This window comes from Myxocyprinus asiaticus, chromosome 42, assembly GCF_019703515.2.
Source record: "Myxocyprinus asiaticus isolate MX2 ecotype Aquarium Trade chromosome 42, UBuf_Myxa_2, whole genome shotgun sequence".
Taxonomy (NCBI): domain Eukaryota; kingdom Metazoa; phylum Chordata; class Actinopteri; order Cypriniformes; family Catostomidae; genus Myxocyprinus; species Myxocyprinus asiaticus.
The window spans coordinates 31,595,346-31,617,047 of record NC_059385.1 but is presented as its reverse complement, the minus strand read 5'-3'; positions in this window follow the sequence as shown (position 1 = coordinate 31,617,047).

The following is a 21,702-nucleotide window of genomic DNA, read 5'->3' as shown; positions in this document are numbered from 1 at the left end:
TGCCCAACAAATAGGGACAGGCTAGCCCAGCCTTGGCCTCTTTTCCTCTTTTTTTCTCCCCAAAAAGAGTGGAATTTGTTAATCGACTGGGGGCCATAAATGTCTAAGTCGGGGGGGTGTCACTCCCAAGGGGAGACCACACCCCACCCATGGGGGGGGGGTATTTTGAGTGGAAATACATCACATGGTCTTACCAAGTCTTGTCGGAAGTATGTCATGTGGAGAAGTCACATGGTAGGTCCTACCCGATGGTTTTGCCAAACAGGCTGACCTGGGAAATGGGGCGTCAAGGAACCGTGACTTGTAAGCCTCTCTCATCTCGACCAAGTTGAGCCATAGGTGGTGCTCCTGGACCACCAGGGTGGACATCGCCTGCCCGAGAGACCGCGCTGTGACCTCCATTGCCCGGAGAGTGAGGTCAGTTGCCGAGCGCAGCTCCTGCATAAATCCCGGATCAGAACTACCCTCGTGCAGTTCTCTTAGCGCCTTGGCTTGGTGCACTTGCAGGAGAGCCATGGCATGCAGGGCGGAGGGGGCCTGTCCAGCGGCACTGCAGGCCTCAGTCGCCAGAGATGACATAACCCTGCAGGCGCTGGACGGGGGTCTCAGGCTGCCCAGCCAGGTGGCGGCACTTTGCGGGCACAGGTGCACCGCAACCGCCTTATCCACCTGGGGAATCGCCGAGTACACCCTGGCAGCCCCACCATCGAGGGTAGTGAGAGCGGAGGAGCTCAGAGACTGCGTCCAGGCAGTGAAAGTTGCCTGCCACGACCTCGTGAGCTCCTCGTGCACCTCCGGGAAGAAACAGACCGTGAGTGGCACTCCTGGCCCAGGAACCAATCGTCAGGCTGCGAGGGTTCAGGAGGGGTGGAGGGTTCCACTCCAGCCCAACACACACAGCTGCCCGGGGAAGCACGGCTGCCAGCTGTGCATCAGGCTGCGACTGGGCGACCACACCCGAAGGTGGGAACCCAGTCAAGTCCTCAGCTTCAGACTGGACAGCCCACTCTCCAATGCTGCAATCAAGAGCTCATCCACTTCGCGAGCGCTGAAACGAGATCACGAGCCGTCGGTCTCATCCCAGTGGGGCAAACAAGCATACTATGGAATGGGAGGTCCGTGGGGAGTTACCCGGCGGAGTGGCTCCCATTGGGGTCCCCAAATCGCCCACAGTGCTAACCAACGTGGCCTCAAACCTGTAGGTAGAAGGACCGAGGCGGGGAGCCGCTGGGGTGGTTTCTCCCTCTAAGGTTTTTTAAACCTGTTCGCTCATTAACACATGAAGCCCATTTATATAAAATGTACTTGTTATATAGGTGTTCATAATGCATTATAATACACATTGGAATGCATTTTTAACATTGGCATCGCTATTACTATTATTACATTAGTAGAGGAATATTAAACGTTAGCACTTAACTCATCACACACCATTTGTGCTACTTTTTACGAAGAGATGTGCTGTTACAGTACATATAAAATTAATCCTTACCTTTATCAAAATCATTTACTTTTATACTCATACACTTCACACTTTTCTGTCTTCCTGCTGTGCTAAGATGTAGTCTACTTCCATAAACATCATTTTTTATGATAAAATCCTCTCTCCACCCATTCACTGCAAATGAATTACTTCTGGTCTATTGTCTGTCATTGGTCGGGCACTGTGAAAAGGCAGCTTTAGAGTATGCATTTTCGGACATAGCTACTTTGAAATCAGGGACAGTAGATTGAAAGTTCTTGAGCTGAAATTGGTCTGTTAACCAAAATTCAAACCACTGCCCCTAGTGGCCGAAGCTGGAAATGTTGCTAAACTTATGGGAATGTGTGAGCTCCAATTTTTAGGTGAAATGTCCACAGAGTGGTGCCAAAAGTACAATGTTTTTTTGTTGTTGTAAATCATATAAAACAGTCAACAGGAAATCATATTTTAATACCATATGCCCCAAACACCAACCCTAAACCTAATCGTCAGTGGAGAAAATGTTGTAATCTTAGGGGGAAATGCAACATCCAGTTCACACTTTTCACACATTTATTAGGTGAATGGGATTACTTCCTGGTTTCCACTGGACCAGAACCTGTGTCTTATGCTGATGCAAAATATGTTTATGATAGTTTAATGGTGCTTTTGCATTCTTTTTTTATGGTTGAAAATGTCCTGGTTACTTGTGTAACCTCCATTCCCTGATGGAGGGAACGAGACACTGTGTCGATGTAGTGACACTAGGGGTCACTCTTGGGAGCCCGGAACACCTCTGGTCTTTGATAAAAGGCCAATGAAAATTGGCAAGTGGTATTTGAATACCACTCCCCCGGACATATGGGTATAAAAGGAGCTGGTATGCAACCACTCATTCAGGTTTTGTGCTGAGGAGCCAAGACAACGTCCCGGCCATTTTAGTGGGTAGTTCAGTGTTGTGGCAGGAGGGACACAATGTCTCGTTCCCTCCATCAGGGAACGGAGGTTACGCAAGTAACCAGGATGTTCCCTATCTGTCACTCACTCGATGTTGTGTCGATGTAGTGACACTAGGGTTCCTATACGAAATGCCGCAACTGGCTGAACTGTGTTACGTGAACTGGCGGTGTGTGACGGGCAGATCACTGTGTGCCTCGTAGCCAGCGCACCAGGCCGACACGTAACCTCCCCAACGCTGTTATGAGTGTTGAATGGCCCTTTGGGGACAGGTCGACTGCCCAAAAGATAGAGACAGGCTAGTCCAGTCGTGGCCTCTTATCCTCTTTTTTTTCCTCTCCCCAAAAAAAGGGAATTAACCAACTGGGGCCACCAGGTCTACGTCGGGGGGGGGGGGGGGTGAAGACCCCGCGGAGACCACACCCCGCCAAGAAGGGGGGGTATTTTGAGTGGAAATACATCACATAGTCTTGCTGAACTTTGTCAGAAGTATGTCATGTGGAGAAGTCCCATGGTAGGTCCTACCCTACGAGGGAGGAGTTTCTACAAACATTGTGACTAGGGGTAGAGGGGCCTCTGCCCAAGGAAGACACTGTTTACCAACAGGGAAACGAATTAGCGAGCGATATTCATTGCATGGGGTTACCTATGGGGAACCACCACATGCGGAGCACCTACCCCAGTACAGGGCTTAGTTAGCACATGTACTGAGCCGGCAGTGAGTTTCTCCACAAACTCGTCTGCCACAGGGCTCAGAGGAAATCATCCAGGGAACACAGTTTGTGAACACTACTGGGAGTCAACAGCGCACATCTTCAGCTCAGGGGAGGTGAAAGGTGCATGCGCAAGTGATACACCCAGCCAGCTGTCCCAGATTTACCTGCTTGTGCGTGCCACTACACGGGACGAAACCGGTTCCACCCGGAGATTGTAGAACCTTGCAAAGGTGTTGGGTGTTGCCCAGCCTGCTGCTCTGCAAATGCCTGTTAGAAATGCGCCACTGGTCAAGCCCCAGGAGGCCACTACACCCCTGGTACAGTGGACTCGTAGCCCTGCCGAGGGTGGCACGTCCTGGGCGTGATATGCCATTGTTATGGCATCAGTGAGCCAGTGGGCAATCCTCTGCTTGGAGACAGCGCTTCCTTTCCGCTGTCCACCAAAGCAGACAAAGAGCTGCTCAGAGACTCTAAACCTCTGCGTGCAATCTAAATAGATGCATAAAGTGTGCACCGGACACAGCAACATCAGGGCTGGGTCTGCCTCCTCCTGGGGCAGTGCTTGCAGGTTCACCACCTGGTCCCTAAAAGGGGTCATGGGAACCTTGGGCACATAGCCCGGTCGGGGTCTCAGGATCACGTGACAGTAGCCCGGACCGAACTCCAGGCACGTTTTGCTGACAGAGAATGCTTGCAGGTCTCCTACCCTCTTGATCGAAGTGAGCGCAGTCAAGAGGGCAGTCTTCAAAGAGAGTGCCTTAAGCTCAGCTGACTGTAAGGGCTCAAAGGGAGCTCTCCGTAGACCCTGAAGAACTACAGAGAGGTCCCATGAGTGAACAAGGTGTGGTCTGAAGGGATTCAACCTCCTGGCACCTCTCAGGAAACTGATGATCAGGCCGTGCTTCCCTAAGGACTTACCGTCCACTGTGTCGTGGTGTGCCACCTTCAAGGTGGAGGGGGACAGCCGCCCTTCCAACCTCTCCTGCAGGAAGGAAAGCACTGATCCGACTGTGCATCTCTGGGGGTCTTCGCATCGGGAAGAACACCACTTATCGAACAGACACAGACACCACGCATACAGGCGCCTCGTAGAGGGAGCCCTAGCCTGAGTGATCGTGTTTACCACCGCGGGTGGTAAGCCACTTAAGTCTTCCACGTCCCATCCAGGGGCCAGACGTGGAGATTCCAGAGATCTGGTCGCGGGTGCCAGATGGTGCCTCGTCCCTGAGAAAGAAGGTCCTTCCTCAGGGGAATTTCCCCGGGGGGGGGAGGAGGCTGTTGCAAGGAGCGTGAGGTCCGAGAGCCATGTCTGGGAGGGCCAGTAGGTTGCTAAAAGGATGACCTGCTCCTCGTCCTCCCTGACCTTGCATAGGGTCAGACACAAAAGACAGTGATCATGGCCTTCAGAAGGCGAGAGATAATGACCGCAACCAGGAATAACACACAAACGCAAAGGCATCTTTAAAAAGACGCGTCTTTAAAAAGATGTTCCCTGTGTGCCGCTCTTTTAGAGAAATATACTCTTTTATTTCTGCCGAAGCGCCCAGGGACGTTCTCTGCAGTGCACCAGTGCAGAGGGGGGAGAAGCCACTGAAATGCGCCATCAGATCCAGCAGAAGTGAATGAACAGCTGTGGGAATTCAGCTCAGTGAGCATCGACCGTTCGGCTTCGAAGAGAAAATCTGAATGAGTGGTTGCATACCAGCTCCTTTTATACCCGTATGTCCGGGGGAGTGGTATGCAAATACCACTAGCCAATTTTCATTGGCCTTTTATCAAAGACCAGAGGTGTTTCGGGCTCCCAAGAGTGACCCCTAGTGTCACTACATCGACACAACGTCAAGTGAGTAACAGATAGGGAACTCCTGTCCCCATTCATTCTAATTGCATAGGAATGATTGGCTTGTATTTCTGAAAAATAGCTCCTTTTGTGTTCCACGATTTGCAACAACATCAGTGAATGATGACAGATTTTTCATAAAGAAATTCACATGCAATGAGAGAGAATGATTTACACACATACTGCTTTCCACTGCTCAATCTTGTAATGCAAAGCTGCTTTAAGTGAATAAAACACCTACGTAACATGCTCTAGTGACAGATATTTTGAAGTTCAGTGCCTTCCATTATGTTTACAACAGATTTCATTCTGGCATGTGTCAAAGACACAGTGTTGGTGTTGCTAATGGCTGAATAAGATGTTTTCAAAATGATCTCTTTTCAGTTCAGTCCTCCTACTGAAATCGAGAGCGTGCCAATTTTCCTCTGCCATTTCACACTGACTCATACTCCAAACTAGGACTAAATTAATCGAGTTATTATTAGTAAAGTCTAGTGAAAATGTACCACATTTCCTAAAATTTCCACATTATTGCTTGATTTTACACATGGTTGAGTATTCTGCATGGCGCAAGGCATATACTTCTGGATCCATCAATTTTACGCTGCTGTAACCATACGTTCATAGTGCCATTTGGTAATAAAGCAGCCAGCTGAACAGCATTCAAGAACCAATTAATAGGAAGCACAGATGCAAGAGAGTTAAAATACTATAAGCTGTTTAACAATAACTTCGATGGATGTGTCATTTGTTTAAGTTGTTTATTTGTTATTTTCTGTTGAAGTGCATCAAAACGAATCAAACAAGACATATACATGCAGTTTACCATGATTTCATTAAAAAGACAATCTTATGGGACTGTACTGTGTACAGTTTCACGTTTTGAGAAACAAAACGTGTAAACAGAACAGTTTGACTGAAGATTGACATTGACGAGTCAATTAAACTGCATGGTTTGGCATGCCGTTGGCAACAGCAAGGTTGTGCAATGGGTTTGCTTAAAAAGCAGGCCAGGCTGGGATACAACAGGGGCCAGACAATAAAATCATTCAGTGCCACTGACTGTTTGCCAAATTAGGATATAGTGTCATATAAATTCCCCCAAAGGCCTCCCTCCATTATTTGAGTGCACCATTTTAGTTGTCAGCTGTGAAAACAGTCTTTGTTCTTCTTTCAGATAAAAGGCACTTAATTACTTCCATTAATTAAGTTCGTCCTTAAGGAATTTCACTCACTCAATTGTAAATGTCTCCACTAGAATATTGCGCTATTATTAAAGTTGAAGTGCCGGAATATTTCTAATCTTACTGTGATATATGACCATCAGTGGGAAGAAATGTTCAATGGCATTGCAATAATGTCAGCAGACTTGTTTTCTTCTTAAAGGAAAGTTGTCAAAGGAAAAAATGCCCATTGTCACAGAGAATAACTGCCTTGTCCCTCATTTATTTATTTATTTTAATTAAAGCACTTGAATTTTTCAGTAAGAAATTTACTGTTTAAGCTTCTATCTAAATATGGGCTGCAAATAATATTTTTTTAGTTGAAACTACTTTTTCATTTGAAAAAACTTCTGGTTATGCACTACCAGTGTAATTCCAGTGAATGATTCATCCATGTAAACAGTATTTCTCTGGTAGCCTTGCTGTTGTCCGACGTTTAACAGCGCTATGTGGTCATGATAAAGAGGTTGAAAGATTGGATTGAAAGTTGAATTATAACTTTACACAGACTAGGTTAGTAAGAAATTGTAATAAACACACCCCCTCTCTAGGAGCTTTCAGAAAAAAATACTTTTTCGAACTCTTTATAGACTGTTGGTCCAATTCGCCCAACAGACTGATCTCACAGTGAAATCGGAAAGAGTAGGTACTTTTCTTTAGCTAAAATGGGTCTGTGCCTACTGAAAATCAAAACACTGCTCCAGTGCCTAAAGCGGTAAGTGTTGTTGGCCGCATAAACACAAGTGAGCTTCGTTTTTCAAATGAAATGTCCATGGAGAAGTGCCAAAATCGAGTTGTAAACCAAGTTCTTTTCTGCTGTCTAGGCTGTTATACAGTGAAGAGGAATGCATATTTTATAACTGCACCCCCAGTAAAATGTAATGTTAGAGGGAAAAATGCAACCTCCGAATCGCACTCATCACTGATTATGTGAACATGATTACTTTCTGGTTTTAATACAGGATCTGAACCTGTGATTTCTGGTTGCGCCTCAAGAGAAAATAAACATGCTGGAGTAAATGCAAAATGTCTGGTAGGAGATAGCATTTTTCAGTGAGTCGGCATAATGTGGCCGATCATCGGGTACTGCCTGGAAATCTTCTAAACAACAAACCGATTCCCTGCATGTTCATATTATTGTCTAATCATTCAGTAGATATAGGTTGATAAGTGAATTGGGCCACATTCAATGTTGTCATTGAAATTATGACAACAAATGCTTTCTCCAGAGCTTAAATTATATTGAACATGGAGAATTCCTTTAATAACAGGCCAGTAACTAGATTTGTACATGTTCTAGAGAAAATGTGAATGCTGCTTGCCCACGCAAAATTCACCAACACAATACTAGGGTGCCAGCGCAATGCTATTACTGACAGCACTCGTACATCACACAGACGTCTACTGTATGTTTACATCTACAGTAGAACAATTTTTTAGGCTGTTTGCTTATGTGCATTATGTCTATAAGACGTTTCCTCCTGGATTTCAAAGACAAAAAAAACAAAACAAAAAAAAAAAACAGATATAATGGAGATGTTTATGATTTAGAATGTTTGTAAATCTGCTCTTTTTAAGATGTTTATCAGATGCTATTTAGAATGAGATGAGATCTTCTTTAGAGTTGCTAGGTGGTTGCCTACTGGCCCAAGTCACCTAGAAATGCAATAGCATCAAGTCCTGTGAGCATTCATCAACAAGTCCTGTGATGTGAGGTATCATTTACATCAATAGAACAAAAGTAAGTGGCAAAGTTTAATACTTGGGGGATGAAACACCTAACGTACAAATCCTTAACCCTAACTACAAGCAATAGTAATAGTGATGCTTGCCTCAGCAAACACAACTAATGAAATGTCAGCTGCATTCATTGCATGCTGGATTAAGACCTTGACTTAAAGCACCATATGCAAATGAAACAATGTTCATGACAGCCCAAACTTATCAAATACACTTAATTATCATTTCCACAGCACAACAGACAACATCTGCAAACCCTCCACAACAGACGTCCTCAGTTTGCCTCAAGAACCCTATCACTAGACATTTTATTCAGCAGATGTCTGTACCCAACCTGCTTAGCTAAACACTTCTGTCATGTTGTCACCCAAAGATATTTAAGTGGCCCGCTCCCTTACTTAGTTTGAGATTTTAGGCAAATGATATGCATATGCATTGGTGCGTATTGCACTTTGCATCCAAAGCTGTGCAAACACACCAAACAAACTTTTTCAAGTTTACCATAAAGGAACAATGAATTGAAAATTCCAAATATTTGAGGCTAAAGCAAAGGTGTCGGTGTCTTCAACACGTAATAGGGGATCCATTTTGTGGACGGAGGGAATTTGTGACATTATTTGCTGAGTGACATAGAAACAATACACAAATCAGGGATTGTCAGGCTGTGAATGGGCTTCTGCTTTTGTGAACAAGATCTGTGCAGAAGCAACAAATGCAGGGCTGGGCTGATAAAGAGCCACGCTCTTGTTTAAATTATTATTTGACTTTCCCATGGTCCGCGAGTCCGTGAGCCCCCCTTTGTCAAATAAAGAGAGACAGTTTGACAGACGAGGGAAAATGCGAGACTACCAGACTGCAGGCTACAGATCCGGCTAAATGTAGTCCTTCCTTATCCAGCTGTTGCCACAGGTGGAGGGTGATCCCGATACATGACCCCCCATCCACTCCAAACACTTTACGGATTATCCAAACACACACTGAGAATTACACATTAAATGTGACTGCATGAGACTACAGTATGCGCCCTCTCATTTCTTTTAAAGATGCAATGAATTGAAATGTTTTAACTGTCATGTTGTGATGTAAATTTATTGTGTGACTTTGCATTATTTTGCATTGTATGTTTAAACATGTCAATAAACTCTTACGGTAAAGGTGTCAACTCAGGGGGGAACATTGTATATACGTGACACTGTCTCCCTCTTGTGGTTGTAATGTGACAACTTTCATAAGGCCACTGCCCCAATTTCCCACAGATACACTGTAAGTCAAAAGATTAGACACCTGGCTGAATGTATGTTTCCTGTGTTCTTACAAATCTTTTGATCTAAAGGATCGTTTAAATGCATGAAATTGTATGTATGGATTTCATGACAAAACTAAATAATAATAATAACAATAATAATAAAATTAAAATAAAATTTTTTTTCTTCTCGTAATAAATTTTTTCATAATTTGTAATTTGATGATGTCTTTACCTGTCTCAGCGCTGTGCATTTACTGCAGAAAGTCCTCCATTATGTATTTGGTTGACCAGATTCAATGAGCGAGGGCTTGATGGCAAGGATTTCGGAGTTTCAGAGAGTATTTCAAACACAAACAGCTTATTTTCTTACACACAGCTACAATTAGACAGATTGTGTTTATTTATAGGCAAAGTGCAAATAGCGACAGATGCTATTTTCACTAAGTGTAAAAAGCAACAAAAAGCATCTTCTTTGCACTAAGTGCAAATAGTGGCAGATACTCTTATACCCCTGTTTAAATACTAACATACACTATAGTGGCATCACTGCAGCATTTTTATTGTGTTTATCTGGAGTCCCTCAGACACCCTACACCAACCCCTACCCCTAACCCTGCCTTACAAAAATTAACCATGGTTTTACTACAGTGACCATAGTATCACCATAGTGTTTTTCTAGTAAAATAATAGTAACCACTAAATTAAACGTGATTACTATTAATTACTATTAACAACATGTCACTGTAGTAACACCATGGTTAGAACATCAGAACTATACAGTTTCCACCAAAACACATGGTTATTACGATATTACTACAGTAAAGCCATGGTTAATTTTATCCAGATCAAATCCTTCTCTCAACTCCCCGACCCACACTGTGACCAAATCACTGGGAGGAATCTCTTTTATTTATTGCTATAAGTAGTATTATAGGAAATATTAAGAGTAGAGACATGGGAAAAGTGTGTCAAGGGGTGGAATTTGAACCCAGATCTCCAGCATGACAACACATACACAATCCCTCGTTTCACCCAGAGCTACTACAGCTACACATGGGGGGTGCAGTTTGTTGTAAAACTGTGTTTCCACCAGACTATCGGAGTGCAAATAGTCACTTTGTTATCCAATTTCTTAATCTGCTAAATGTATAACCTGTTAACCAGTTTAATGTCTCTGCCCCAAAATATTCAAATATGCCCACCTTCATTTGATCAGCAGCTGACCCCAAATAAATCTGTCATGTGTCGAGTTTGGTCTGAGCAGTGGTGGGCGGAGTTAGTGTAAATAGCCTCTGCCAACAAGATGGGCTATTTGCACTTAGTGTAAATAGACACTCTGATATGACATATATGGAAATGTATGCCCTCTACTGGTGACTGTATGTCCTGCTGCAGAAATGAGGAGACGTTAAGACTGATGTGACTGTCTAGTACAGAAACCACAACTGGTGTAATTTAAGTGGTTTTGGATAAAAGGCAAGTGCTACTAATATCATAATAAAAACCACTCTCCACTCCTTAGAATTGTATTGGCCTATAGGCTAAAAAAGGCTTATGGTAACCTCTTTTTATTTCTTCTAGTACTTGAACAGCAACATGCTAAATTTTAATCAATGTCATTCCACATGTTATTGAGATATTCTTGTGGAGTAAGCATTTCTAATGATAAGGTCAAGTTTTACCTCAATCACAGAATTAATTATTTAATTTCAGTCAAAATATGGGACGTCCAGTTAATGTGAAGGATGTGTCAATGCGATATAGGTTGCAGTGCAAAATTGTGAATCTAGTCACCATACACATAAGTTATAAAGGTTTTTATACTTTAAGAATGAACAAAAGTGACGTCGATGAGCTTGCAGGTTAGTGTATGAAACTGTTGTAACTGTGCAACCTGAACAATTAGAAATGGCAACGTTTATTATGCAATGTCTCTGTATGTAGCCTTGAATCGGTTTCATTCAAGCTGTCAAACCACAAAATGACATACTTGTAACAGAAAAAAACATTGTGTAGACTAAATGAAAGATACATCGAAACAATATATCATTCAGTGATGGCTAGATTAAATAATCTATGTCCTTTTATAATGCCTTGGGTCGAATTTAATGGAAAACTATTCGAGATGTGCTCCAAGGTGCTGCAGAATTTGGAACAGCCTCTGAAGTCGTAGCTGGGTGCTTCCGACAGACACCGAGCGGTGGCGGGATAAGTGTACCTTTATAGAAAGTAATTGTTTCGATTTTAAGAACATGCCATGTTGTCCGTCAGTCGCATCCAGTGTGTGACCCCCTTTAAGTTACAGGGATGTAAACCACTTACTTTTCAGCTAAAGTTACCTTTTCTGAAGCTAATTTTCCCAAATTGTTTGGTCAAATGTTTCACATTTTCTCTTAACAGACTTGAAATAGACTTGTTTTTCCCTGTCTTCTGCATGGACTTCAAATATAAAATTGTCAGTCACATGGCAATTACAGCTTGGTTGATAAAAATAAGACTCAAGATGGCGCCGAGTATGGCTGCTGCGTTGCGAGCTCCGACACAACATAGTAGTGTTTTGTTTGTTTTGTTCACAATTCTAATGTTTTTTGTCTTGGATGTTGTCTGCCTTATTGTCTACGACAGACAAACACTTTTGGACATTGGTTCAGCAATTTCACACCGTAAACTGGACTTCAAATTTCTCAATGCCGACCCGCTTTTTACAAACATGCAAGCGGAGCCTTTGTCTGGGCAGCACAGCCGCAGAAACGCAAAAGGAAAAGGGGAAACAGAGCCGGCGTTCTCATCAGAGTAATATGCCGCGCAAATCGACCCCCACTACCCACTATTCTACTGGCAAATGTTCAGTCTCTGGATAACAAGCTCTGCGAGCTGAAAGCGCGGATCTCTTTCCAACGAGATACAAGGGACTGCTGCATTATCCGCCTTACAGAAACTTGGATGTCTGCGGAGATTCCAGACTCAGCCAATGAACCCACGGGGTTCTCTGTGCACCGAGCGGACAGATCCAAAGACCTCTCAGGTAAAAGCAGAGGAGGTGGTGTATGTTTTATGATCAACAAATCCTAGTGTGGTCAGAGGAATGTACATTCTATCAAGTCTTTCTGCTCTCCTGATCTGGAATTTCTCATGCTTCTGTGTCGACCATTCTGGCTACCGAGGGAATTCACAACGGTCATTATCACAGCTGTGTACATCCCCCCACAAGCCGACACAGACCGGGCACTCAAGAAACTGTATGGGAGTATAAGTGAGCAGGAAACCGCGCACCCTGAGGCTGCGTTCATTGTGACCGGGGACTTTAATAAAGCCAGTTTAAAATCAGTCGCACCAAAATACCACCAGCACATTAGTTTCAACACACGAGGGGACCGGGTTTTGGACCATTGCTACTCTTCCTTCCGGGATGGCTACAAATCCCTCCCCCGCCCACCATTTGGCAAATCGGACCACTCTTCCATTCTGCTTCTGCCCGCTTACAGGTAGAAACTGAAACAGGAAGCACCCACCCTCAGAACGATCCAGTGCTGGTCGGACCAGTCAGATTCCATGCTACAAGACTGTTTTGATCACACGGACTGGGAGATGTTCCGGTCCGCCTCTGATGACGACATCGAGCTTTACACTGATAGCATAATATGTTTCATCAAAAAGTGCGTGGAGGACGTGGTTCCGACCAGAACAATACGGATCTATCCGAATCAGAAACCATGGATAAATAACGATGTTCGCGGGGCACTTAATGTGCAGACCTTCGCTTTTAATTCCGGGAATGCGGAGGAGCATAAACAAGCCAGTTATGCCCTCCGAAAAACTATCAGAACCGCAAAACGCCAGTACAGGAGCAAGACTGAAGGACAGTTTAACACCACCAACTCTAGAAGCATGTGTCAGGGAATTAACATCATCACGGACTTTAAAGGGAATAAAAACTCTGCCATGAACACCGCTGCCTCTCTCCCGGATGAGCTAAATACTTTTTATGCTTGTTTTGAGGGAAATAACACCGCCCTCACGGAGAGAGCTCTCGCGGCCGAAGCTACAGAGGTTAGTTCACTCTCCGTCTCTGTAGCGGATGTAACCCGATCCTTCCGACGGGTGAATATCCGCAAAGCCGCGGGCCCAGACGGCATTCCGGCCCACGTCATCAGAGCGTGCGCGAACCAGCTGGCTGGTGTTTTTACGGACATTTTCAACCTTTCCCTCTCTTTGTCTGTAGTCCCCACATGCTTTAAAACATCCACCATTGTGCCTGTTCCAAAGCAATCAAAAATAACTTGCTTAAATGACTGGCTTCCTGTTGCTCTGACCCCCATCATCAGCAAATGCTTTGAGAGACTAATCAGAGATTACATCTGCTCTGTGCTGCCTCTCTTTCTTGATCCGTTGCAGTTTGCTTACCACAACAACCGCTCCACTGATGATGCCATTGCATCTACAATACACACTGCTCTCTCCCACCTGGATAAAAAGAACACTTATGTGAGAATGCTGTTTGTAGACTACAGCTCAGCATTCAACACCATAGTGCCCTTCAAGCTAGATGAGAAACTCCGGGCTCTGGGCTTAAACAGCTCGCTGTGCAGCTGGATCATGGACTTCCTGTCAAGCAGACGCCAGGTGGTTAGAATAGGCAGCAACATCTCCTCATCACTGACCCTCAACACTGGAGCCCCACAGTGCTGTGTTCTCAGCCCACTACTGTATTCCTTGTACACACATGACTGTGTGGCAACACATAGCTCCAATGCCATCATTAAGTTTGCTGATGACATGACGGTGGTAGGTCTGATCACTGACAATGATGAAACAGCCTACAGAGAGGAGGTGCACACTCTGACACACTGGTGTCAGGAGCACAACCTCTCCCTCAACGTCAGTAAGACAAAGGAGCTTGTGGTGGACTTCAGAAGAAAAGACAGAGAACACAGTCCCATCACCATCAATGGAGCACCAGTGGAGAGAGTCAGCAGCTTCAAGTTCCTGGGTGTCCACATCACTGAGGAACTCACATGGTCCATCCACACTGAAGTCGTTGTGAAGAAGGCTCATCAGCGCCTCTTCTTCCTGAGACGGCTGAGGAAGTTTGGAATGAACCGACACATCCTCACACAGTTCTACACCTGCACTGTAGAGAGCATCCTGACTGTCTGCATCTCCGCCTGGTACGGCAATAGCACCACCCATAACCGCAAAGCACTGCAAAGGCTGGTGCGAACTGCCAGACACATCATCGGATGTGAGCCTCCCTCCCTCCAGGAAATATATACAAGGCGGTGTGTGAAAAAGCTCGGAGGATCATCAGAGACTCCAGCCACCCGAGCCATGGGCTGTTCTCACTGCTGCCATCAGGTAGGCAGTATCGCAGCATCAGGACCCGCACCAGCCGACTCCATGACAGCTTCTTCCCCCAAGCAATCAGACTTCTGAACTCTTGATCTCCCATGATCAAAATACATCAGCACTGCCCTTTATTACCCTTACTCTTATATCTCACACCGAACTGTCATAAATTATATTATTATTATATTATATTCTCTCTTAACAACTGACTATCAACCGACAGCCTGAATGTCAATACAGTACAATACTGTATATTCTATATATACTATATATACTTTTTAATATATTTTTATTTTTAATTTTTATTGAATAATGTGTATCTATATAGTGCGTATTGTATACTGTACAGTGTATGTTATTATTTGTATATTGTTGAGTGTAATTATGTGTATATCAGATGTTTAAATTGTGCTGTGTTAATTTGATGTTATTGTAAATTGGTACTGTCTCATCACTGTCACAACTGCTATGTTGATCGGAACTGCACCCAAGAATTTCACACACCATTGCACTTGTGTATATGGCTGTGTGACAATAAAGTGATTTGATTTGATAAAACATTAAACAAAGATTTTATTTTTATTTTTTTTATTTTTTCAGGGTTGCATGTGCCAGCCAGGCAACTACCTGGGATGAATGGGAATGCTGTCAGATTGCTTTCTCCAGGTGTTATAGACCTCCATGATGGAGTCTAAGGTGAACTCAGAATAATGGCACTGGCCAAGAGGGAGTTACAAGCAAATCATTATAAGCTGATGGTGTCAACAAAAACAGTTCACCAAAAAATGTATTGCAACATTTTAAACAAAGCCTTAAGCCTCTCTTGTAATGAATGCAAGAAGAGTCAAGAGAGCAGGATCTAATTGCAGCTTTGATTTAATAAGAAAATGAGTCCAGATACAAAACTTGGAAAACACAGGAACAGAACAAAACAAAACTAAAACTCGGGAACAGAACAAACGTCACATCCATTGGGGTAACAGGAAACAGCAACTGACAAAGACACAAGCAAACACAAGGGCATTAAATACATTGGGGCAAACAAGGTAAATGAGAAACAGCTGGGAACAATTAGGGCAGGAACATAAGCTGTGTCTCGTTTGGAAGGCTGCATGCTAGGTAGGACGCATCCTTTGAAGGCTGCAGTATACCGAGCGGCCTCCTTTAAACAAGTCTCGTTTAAACGAGATGGCCTTCGTAGGAAGAACGGAAACATAACGTATCATGGTTGCTATGACAGCATGCCACTCTTTAACATGTGCGAGCCCTTTGAGTGAGAAGGGAACAAAGTTCCTTTGGAAGGGAATGCATGAGGTACATTTTAGGAGAGTTATAATGATGTAAAGAGAAAAGAAAATAGATTTTACAGGTGTACTTTTAGTCTAATACTTTATATTAATTATATATTAATATAATTATACATATTATATATTCTGCACCCATCTACTGAGGTACTTCAACTTGGGAATTAACATTACTTGCGTTTGAACATCATATTTATGGGCAAATTCGCGTTATATTTTTAGACATTTCCGTTGAAGCAAAGAATTGTGGGTTGTGAATGCCCACGAAGGATACACCTCATGAATCCTCCGAATTCCTGTGAAAGAAGGTCGCATTCGAAGTGTCCTACTCGCTTTTCTGAAACGAGACAGCCTTGATGACGTATGCGGCCCACAAATGCGACCTCCAGAGGTCACAGCCTTCCAAATGAGACACAGCCATAGATACAAGAAGGTAAATAAAACTTCAAACTAAAAGTCTTTTAAACACCTAGCGACCTCTGGTGGCCGCTAGGGCAAAAGTCTCAGGTGTGACATCACTATATACAGCAAAATCATTTTCATTAGAAGATCCAAAAATAACAGTGCAGCTTCATTAACGGTACTTAAATATGCATGCCAATTAACACCACTGTATCATTTACAATCAATTACAGTTCATGCATAAACATTAATAAAGAATTTTAAACATTTAAACTGTTCAGACACAGCAAGCATGTTTAAATTAACAGATAAGTGTTCTAAGACAAATGATTCAGAACCTAGTAGTTCTGATTCCAAAGCAAAGCTGTCATCGTGTCAATGACGAACATTAACAAATTCGGCAGTCAATGCATTTATTTATCTGTGGAAACGAACTGGAGTGATCAGTGGTGGATAAAGTACGTCTTCAAATGTATAAGAAAAACATTGTAAGGACAATTTGTGACATTATAGACTAAAGAGATATTAAAGATAAATACAAATGATTAAGAAGCCAGCAAATAAATACATGCAAAAATATGTTCTCCAGTAATATAATCTGTAATAAACAGAGCAATATTGCATAATATTTCTCACAGTACTTAATACAGCTTTTTGGAAATCAGGTGTATACATCACGTACACAAATTTCTGACTGTTGAGGTACAGATGAAATTATCCTGATGACACACAGCAGGCAACTGTGCTTCTGGGTTCTTTTGAGCAGCCGATTTTAATAGTGGATATGGGCAGCACTGCAATTTTAAGCATTCTATAATGTAATAATGTTTAAGTCAAATTTCTTATACATGATATTTATGGTTTACAGTGATGAAATATATAAAGGTTCTTTCTGAACTATCTGCAAAACAATTTAACTTGGTTCAATATGCCTGTATGATTATGTTGGACATGTAACAGGTTGATGAAAACACATCTTCACAAGTTAAATACACTTTAGCCAGAGAAACGTGTCATATCAAAATTAAAACTACAATGAGGCATGCAATATGCATCTTTACTGCTTAAATTATTGGCCCACATACAGTAAGTAATAATATTTAACTTCAATAGCATCCTGTTCAATATTTTAATTTAATGACAGCCGGCTTTGAATGAACAAGTTACTTACTACATTGAAAAATAAAAGCAAATACATAATTTTAGAAGACATTTTTATTTGCAAACAGTACCCTATGCGCTGAGGTTGTGGAGACGGGGTCTCATTCGTCCATGGTAAAAGATCATTGTTAGATATTTTCTCTTTTCCATACAACAAAAGTTGATTGTGTTTCAGATTTTCAACCACCAAAAAGCAAGATTCTTAGTGAATAAAGGCCTTATATTTGGTTTGATTGTATAAATCATCTATTTTTGTTTTAAGGAGAGAAGGAGCTCACAAATTTGACCCAATGTCTCCTTTTGTGTTCCACCACAGATGAAAAAAAAAAAAGTATAGGGATTTTTCCTTTAATTTGCTTACATTAGACTGTCAATCCACTTGTAATGCGAGTCTCAGTGGCGCATGTGTTTTGAGCATGACCTTTCTCATACATCTGCCAAAACAAACTGATTTACATATGTTTCCTCTGCACATCAGATTCATTTGAATAAGAATGACAATAACATTGAGGTTACATGGTTTAGTTTAGGATTTAAGAATTACTGAGCAACAATCATAAAACATCAGAGGAACTTATCTAAATTATTTTTAAAGTTTACTTTTGCCACAAGGTGGCAACATGATAAAAAAAAATAAAAAAATAAAAATAAAAAAAAACGTTTTCATCAGCACAATCCTAAAATCAATGTCTTTCAATTAATCAAGGTAAAACCTTTTAAAATCTTTGAAGTCAGTTTGAGCCCTTTATCTAGCTAGATTAGGTAATTATGTCAAATTAAACGTGCAAAATCTGATGCACTATTATTAGTGTAATTAATATAATATGTACAACATTATCAAACAAATATGTATAACATTATCATAACATAACACTCACTTTTTCTTTTTTTTTAATTTTTTTTTTTTTTTTTAAATCAGGAAAAGCCTTTGGCTAATTGGATCATATAACTGGATGATGGTTGTCTTGTCAGGCTCAGTCCTCAAAAATTAAAAACCTGAAATTTGAAAAATTCGAACTACAGTCTACAAGTTATGTTAATATATGGTTATTTCTATTAACAATTTGAAAATATTAGGTTATTTGGTTTTGCATGGTTTTACACATAGCACACTTAAAAGATGAGTATTCATTAAATAGACTACATGTAAAAAATACTACTAATAATGTACAAATAAAAAATATAAATAATGTTTTCAATATTAGTGTGTAATAAAAATCTTAAATTGGTTGTGTTCTGTTTGAAGGAGCATTCTGACAGAAATGTATTTTGATTTTTCATCAAAGTCAAGAAGAAACTGATCTTCACAGAATAACTTTATTTCCACTAGTAAAACAGTTTAGAAAAGTGTAGAACTATTATTTCTAGCTTAAAATAAAGAGATGGTTTCGAGATCAAGTTTTTATTTAGCTCTTATAATCAATCATGTTTGACTAAGTCAAATTGCTAATCTGAGAGGGAAAGTAATTGAAATGTTCCTATGAATCATATTATTTAATTGAGATTTCATTAAACACCAACCTTAAATGTCCTCCGCAGGATCCACAGTACCTTCTATGACAATCCATGCAGGAGACTGCTTATAAATTATCTAAAAAGTTAGAACATAGGTGGATTTAAGACAGGGAAAAGTTCCCAGATTTTCACACTACCAGTCAAAAGTTTGGACACATCAATTCATTCTTTATTTTTACTATTGTAATATTTTAGAATAATAGTAAAGCCATCCCAACTATAAATAACACAAATGTTGGGAATTAAGTAGTGATCAAAGATGTAAACTATCTAATAATAATAATAATAATAATAATAATAATAATAATAAATATAGCAGCAAGCAGCAATTATTGAGGCCAAGCACAGGAATGGCAAAAATTAGTGAAAATATAATTTTTGTGAAGATTTTACTGCTCAAAAAGCAATGAATAGAATCAATTGTAATGTAGCCAAGGAGTCTATCAATGACAATAGACTAAAATTATCAAAAGTTATTATTATTACATCATTATTATTTGATTACAAAATAAGTCTTGATGCAGGATGATACATCTTATCGTATTTCAATTATTTTATCAAAATACATACTCAGATGGGAACTCTTTTTTTTTTCATTTCATAATAAAATTGATGAAACATTTAAATACAATAAATTAAAATTGAAATAAATTCCTTACAAAATGTTGCAAATATTTTCTTCTTTAGTTATCACATGAACAATCTTGACAGTAAGTATACTGAAGAGCTAGTTTATCCTGTTAACTGGCACGTCCCATATATGGGATGATTTTCTGCTTTTTTAGCATGTTTTATGTTTATTGGACTATATTACCTTCATATCTAGAGTGGTGGTGGCATAGTGGACTAAAGCACTAAACTGGTAAGCAAAAGGTTGTTGGTTCAATCCCCACAGCCACCACCACTGTGTCCTTGAGCAAGGCACTTAACTCCAGGTTGCTCCAGGGGGATTGTCCCTGTAATAAGGGCACTGTAAGTCGCTTTGGATAAAAGCATCTGCCAAATGCATAAATGTAAAATGTAAATATACAACCTTATATTGTTTGAAAGCTACAAGTCTCTAAGTTCGGAATATGCCCACTGTTTTGTGATCTGAATGACGTCATAACAGTTAATGCATTAAAATACTGAAAGAGTGGATTTTAAAACAAGCAACATGTGAGCGGTATTACTTATATTACTAACTCCCAAATATTCCTTTTGCAAATAGAATAGAATAGAAGAACAGGGAGCCCTGCAACAGATGGCATGGCCCTCACAGAGCCCCCCACTGAACATCGGGCCAGTCTGGTAATTCAATTACTTCTGTAAGAGACAGAAGTAATTGAGATTTATTTTATAAATAAATAAAAGAACTGTGGCGAATACTCCAAGAAGCTTGGAACATCCTGTTTGCCAACAACCAAGAAAAACTGTGTCCAGGTATAAGTAGCAGAACTGGTGCTGTTTTGATGTTCACACCAAATATTGATTCCATTGAGGAATATGTTGAGGACTTTTGTGCTCTGGCCTGCAGGGTCGATTTTAATGTGATTGCCCTCAAGACTGTTTCCATTTTGGGCTGAATGAGCCGATCTCCTACCTGATGCAAAGCGGTGGGAGTACCTACAGCCTGACTCAATATATCAACCTTGCCCAACTGATATGTGGTTCATCGTTCACTGCGGGGGAGGCGGATAGCGAGCCAGCATCCCGCGTCATGGCCGATGAGCCAGTGTCCCGCATCATGGCCGCCGAGCCAGTGTCCCACGTCATGACCGACGAGTCTGCGTCCCACGTCATGGTCGCCAAGCCAGGGTCCCACGTCATGGTCACAGAACTTGCGCCACCTTCTGCCCCGGATCCTGAGTCTGCTCCATGCCATGTCACGCCTCAGCCTGCTCCATGCCATATCACAGCCACGCCTGAGTCTGCTCCATGCCATGTCAAAGCCACGCCTGAGTCTGCTCCATGCCATGTCACGACTCGGCCTGCTCCATGCCATGTCACAGCCACGCCTCGACCTGCCCCATGCCATGTCACAGCCATGCCTGAGTCTGCTCCATGCCATGTCACAGCCATGCCTGAGTCTGCTCCATGCCATGTCACAGCAATGCCTCAGCCTGCTCCATGCCATGTCACAGCCATGCCTGAGTCTGCTCCATGCCGTGTCACAGCAATGCCTCAGCCTGCTCCATGCCATGTCACATCAACTCCTCAGCCTGCTCCATGCCATGTCACAGCAATGCCTGAGCCCATCACAATAACACCTCAGTCTGCTTCACGCCATGTCACAGCCAAACCTGTCTGCTCCATGCCATGTCACAGCCAAGCTTCAGTCTGCTCCATGCCATGTTTCAGCCAAGCTTCAGTCTGCTCCATGCCATGTCACAAGAAAGCCTTTGCTCCATGTTCCAGGCCCACCTCTGCTCCACTGTCCTGGCCCGTCTCTGCTCCATGGTCCAGGCCCGCCTCTGCTCCTCGGTCCAGCGCTTATGCCTACCATGGCCAAGTCAGGATCCTGCCGTAACATGTTACCGTGTCATGCCATGTAACCACGTCAAGTTGCCACAGTCCCCCCGCCCCCCAGCTTCCTCTTGAACTCTGTGTTTTTGTTTTGGGGCAACAGGAGCCGCCCCTAGTGGGGGGATATGTCATGGTTTTATGTGTTTTTGTTCATGTCTTGGTAAAATTTGGTAAAATAGTTCCATGCCATGTTTGTTCCTGTTTCATTGTCATGTAACCTTGTCATGTGTTCCCCATCTGTCACTCACTCAATATTGTGTCGATGTAGTGACACTAGGGGTCACT